This window comes from Scomber japonicus, chromosome 14 (genome assembly GCF_027409825.1).
Source record: "Scomber japonicus isolate fScoJap1 chromosome 14, fScoJap1.pri, whole genome shotgun sequence".
NCBI classification, from domain to species: domain Eukaryota; kingdom Metazoa; phylum Chordata; class Actinopteri; order Scombriformes; family Scombridae; genus Scomber; species Scomber japonicus.
Window position 1 is genome coordinate 9,634,543 of NC_070591.1, and position 5,440 is coordinate 9,639,982.

Here is a 5,440-nt window from a genome sequence, read left to right on the forward strand (position 1 = left end):
GCGTAGTCGCTGTTGTTACCGAGGGGTGGCCCCGCTAGAGCCCCATCTCTCTCTACTCCATGTTGGATTGCAGGCAGCCGAGCAGCTCCAACGATGCCGGGGGAGTGAGGAAGGAGGGAGGGAGGGAGGGAGGAGGAGGAGGAGGAGGAGGGGGCGCAGGGCGGAAGCGGTGACGTAGGTCTACATTTTGGTGGAGGGCCCACGAGCTGCAAGCCATGGGGGCCCTTGATAAATGACCCCCCCCCCCCCTTCTCCCCTCGCCTCCCTTTTCTTTCTTTTCCCTTCCCCGGATCTTTGATTTCAAATCCGGACATGTCACCTTTGTTCTCAAATAAAAATCCTGTAAGCTCCTATCCGATATTATAGTTCTTCCATAGGAAATTAAAAATACCAGAGTGAGACGGTCACTGTACACTCAACACGTCACTATGGCTATAAATTAGGTTAGTATAGGTGTATCATGGGAATATTATATAAAATACCAGGGACACACCGTTTAATGCATTTGTAGTTGGCGGAACTCATAAAATGGTATCGATTGCATGATCAGTTGCGTTTGGATTATCTAAAAAAAAAAAAAAAAGAGCAAAGTTTAGTCTTTATAAACTACAATAGCATGTCGGATGAAAACCCCCCAAAACAAACAAACAAACAAAAAAAGATTAAAGGACTTTGTGGTTGATCTTGTTAACTTTTAATCACCATATCTGTAAGAGACTTTCAGGTAATCCATAACAGCTGTGTGCAAAACAATCTCTTATTCTACGGATTGAGCTCTTTAACACCTATTGATCTCCTGAAGTGTTGGGAAGTTAGATGATTAGCCACTTTTGTTTTCGTTGAGTGCTGCCAGATTTGTGTTCCTGCCCTAAAACAGTTGCCTGTATTGTTGTCAGGATCATGCCCAGGCGAAGAATCAACAAGACAGACAGTTTTAAAACTGTGGTCGTGTAGCGACATCTGGTGGTGATTTATACATCCTACACGTTTTTAGTTTCAGTTTTGACCAAATGATTGCAGCACAACAATTATATGACAACATAATTACATAAAAGTTACATTATTAGGATTTTGGATCATTGAAGTTTTAAAACAGCCCCTCAAATGGAGTTACTGCCACATAAATCTGCCTATCAGTGGCCTTTTTCGTGAGTAGTTGCCCTCAAAAGAACAATTATTACAGCTTTTTGTAAACAGTAAATTGCTTAGTATTTGATTTTTGTGTAGTGTAGTGTAACAATCTCACATTATCTGGCGGCTTCATGGAGTAATACGTTTATGTTATCAATCCTAGGTGGAAATTTTGTTTCTAATTATTAAAAAAAAATCACTTTAAGGTCACCAATGTTTCTCTTTCAACAGACAAGGTGACATTTGTACAAAGTCATGAATGCATGGAAGATGGTGGTATGGAGGTATCATGTCATTACTTCTGGTATGGATGGTGGTATTATGTTGGATCTACACTGGCACCATGTGGTATGAATGTGAAAAGTCAGGCTAGTTTTAATTGCATCAATCTGTATAGTCGTAGATGATCAAAATCATACATATTGATATGCATTCATGTACACTACTGCTAGTATCTTTTTAGTGGCAAATTTCAGTACAGCCATCATTATATTGTTGTCTGACCCTCATTATAATGACAATAAAGCTACAACGACTGAACAGATTATCATGTTATCAATTTTTAAATGAGGTATTAAGTTATTAAGAGCAGGCACATTCAAATTACTGCAATTTATAACATCCAAGCATTACTTCTTGTGTAGCTAAATATGTTTTTACGGCGTTGCCATTCAGTTTCTTAATTAAAAAACAATGAAACACTTCCTTCTGTTGCATTTTCTTTTTCACTGCAGTAGGTACAACTCAGTGGGCATAGTTGTTTTTTTTTTCTTTTTCTTACTTTGTCTGGTTTCTGTCAGTGTGTGTGTTGTCTTTGTATCCTTGTCCTGTCCTAATATTTGCTTTATATTCTGTATGTACTTCATGCAACAGAAATTTCCCCTTCAGGGTATTCAAGGGTCATTCATCCAAAGCTCCCTTGTGTATATAAACAGTTAATGAGTTCATGCACACAAACTCGGCCTTCCATTCATCATCAGTGGAGTAAACATGACAAATTCAGTCTAATTTTTCAGCTTCATAGAACATGGAGACAGATATTCATATTATCCTAATAACACAATACTATCACATGACATAAATGCTGCAGGGGTCTTACTCTTCAATAAAAGTTGCCTTGTCAAACTTGTCAAATTTATTTAATTTATTGAGGGGGAATACAGTTTGGTGAGTATTTTTACATACTTACTTGCTAATGCAAAACAGCTTAATCCACATTTAGAAACAATAATGACATATAGATAAATACTGTGTAACCAAACAATCAAACAAACCTCCCCAATCACAAAAAAAAAGCTTTCAACCGAGCTCTTGATAACCTAAAGTCTGCTTCCACTCAAAAATGTGTGTAGCTCATTGTGGTTTCACTTGGATGTTTTAGCTTCTCATGTGCAGAATGATGTATGTGAAGAGTTTGACACTATTTCTCTGTGCTCACATTACATTTTTAGGGTTAAATCTTTAGAGTTTATGATGTAGACTATGAACATGATTTTGTGACATCACCACTAGTTTGGATGCAAGTCTTGTTCCGATTATGCAACTTACACAAGTGTGATGTTGAAAACACGAAAGCTCCAGTGCACATGAACATGAGCACTAGCATGCACCTAGCAGCTAAAGGTACCATGTGTAGAATTTAGTGGCATCTAGCTTAATGGACATGGCAGATACAGAATATATTATACATAGGTATGTTTTAATTGGTGTGTACTCACCTGAAAATACCTTTAAAAGAGCTGTTTAGGGAGTGGGTCCTCTTCCATGGAGCCCACCTTGTTGAACCACCATGTTTCTACAGTAGCCCAGAATGGACAAACCAAGCACTGGCTGTAGAGAGGCCTTTTGCAAGTTTCTGGATTCTCCTATACACTGGGGGGTGGGCATCATTGTTTTAATATCTTGTCAGTTGGCATACGTACTGGGGGTCTGTGGGAATTTATTTCATTATTAATATGAAAAAAAAATCAGAATCAGAATTCCTTCATTCTGCACAGTGTTATATTTTCACAGCTCACTGTCAGTAAATATCATACAGTACATATTGGACTACAAGAAAGTTGTAAGCTTGCAAAGGTAGAGATTTAAAGCTCTAAATGGGTTGATTGGGTTCCGGAGGTATTTATCTTAAAGATATTTGCATATTCGTACAGTACTGTGTATAAAAGTTTTATACACTTTAGATGTTTAGACTCATCCATAAAGTAATACCATCAGGGAGGCATCTGATCAGTCCCAAAGTCCACATGACAATGACTCCAAACATACAGCCAGAGTCATGAAGAACTATTTTTAACAACAAGAAGAACAAGTACTCCTGCAACAAATGGCATCGACCCCACAGAGTCTTAATCTCAACATCATGGAGTCAGTCTGAGATTACATGATGAGACAGAAGCAGCTGCAACGCATCATTTTTGGAAACATTCTCATTAAGGTTTAGTGGCTCAAAACTTTGCACAGCTGCATATTCTGGATCTTTAATGAAGAAGAAGGGTTAGATGTTAATTTAATTATTTTTAATAGGATAATTAAACTTTAACTTTTTTTTTAAAAAAAAAGAAAGAAAGAAAAAGAAAAACTATAGCAGGCACAATCTGCCTTCAAAGCAGAGTATTTTCCTGTCTGGAGGGTAGAGTCTATAGCCTTTATATTCCACACGCTTAATTATTAGAGGATGTAAATACAAGCTGATTCATTTTCACACTGATAGACAATTTAACAGTGAAATTTTGTGTTGTCACCAAACATCAACAACAAATACAATAAAACTCTATATATGGTCAGCTGATATTACAGACATTAAAAAAAAAAGAAGAAAAAACAAAGAAAGGAAAAAAAACACAATTAAGGTCAGGTGACCAAACTGATTCTGTGCATGTGCGCCTGCGCATCTATATCAATGACAAGTAATGGTGCGTCACGTTTCCTTCAACAACAACAATTTAGCATAAAGTGAGTCAAACATTCACGTTATTTAAATTATGGCAAGGGTTGCTGAAGGTGGTTAAAAGTCCCATTTTAATCATAATAATTAAAAAAAACATAAGAAACTAGGACACACTATAAGTTGTTTCGTGTGTTTTGACCGTTGTCATAGTCTAAACGTTACTTAAAATAGTTGTTTTAGTGCTCTAGCTAATCGTTAGTAGCTGCTTAATTAGCATTAGGAGGTTAAGGAGCTACACGGAAGTTTAGCATTTGGAGTTCAGTCTACACAAGGTAAGCTAGTTCCCTTTTTCAGTCACTTGCAGTATTAACTTAAAGCCATACTATAGGCCTCAACAGGTTTTTAGTAATTTGATTCAGTGAAATGCCAAATATTTAATGTTACCAGCTTCTCTGTTTTCTTGGAGTTTTAGGCCTTTGGTTAGACACAACAAATTGAAATCTAAGACATCACTTTGGGCTTTGGGAAATTGTGATGTGACATTTAATAGCTTAAAAGATGAATTAATAAATTGTAAGATAAGATAAGATGTATCTTTATAAGTAGCAGTGTAAGGGTGAACAATAGGATGAAAAAAAATACTAGGCCTATATACAGTAAACTGGATATGTGTGTAAATAAATCTGCAATATATAAATCTGCAATATGCTGAAGTTCCTGAGATTATATACATGTGAATGTTCCTGAGATTTACATACAGATAAAATAAATATATTTGAAATGTAAAAGTATTCAGGAGATAAACTGATGAGGAAAGTATCTCTTAGTTGCTGCTTCATATACAGTAGCCTCTAATTTTTGCAAGATCTGTCGACTGCTCAGCTATAACGTAGGCCAAAAGTGTCAGAGCTGCATACCCGTTGCGCTGCTTTTTTAGTGAACTAACTATTGTATCTTGGTTTTGTGTTGCTCTGTATTTGCTGTTTATTTCTGTCACTTATGTGGTAACTGGACTGTCACAGGCTCCATAACTCTCTCTGCAGGACTCTTGACATGTGTAATTGCTGAGGCTGACTTTGAAATACATGAAGCGTACACATCGGCTCTGTGTTGTGCTGTTGTGTCAAACATTCTTCAAAGGGTATAAATGATCGTAGTCATTCTGGACAAATTATAAGTGTTGTGCAGTGTTTAGCATGACTTCAAAATGTACATGTTTATAGTTGGATGTGTACATTTCTGTCAGCGCAACCATCTCCATAATTGTCCAGCTCGTTCCTGAGTTTGTTGTTGCAGTGCTAGAGTCTACATACATAAGATAAGATCAGTCTATATTTGTGTTACTTGCTTGGCAGAATGACATTAGGACTGTATTCTTATTGGCATTGCATTAAAAGAAAACAACTGTACCCTGGTTTG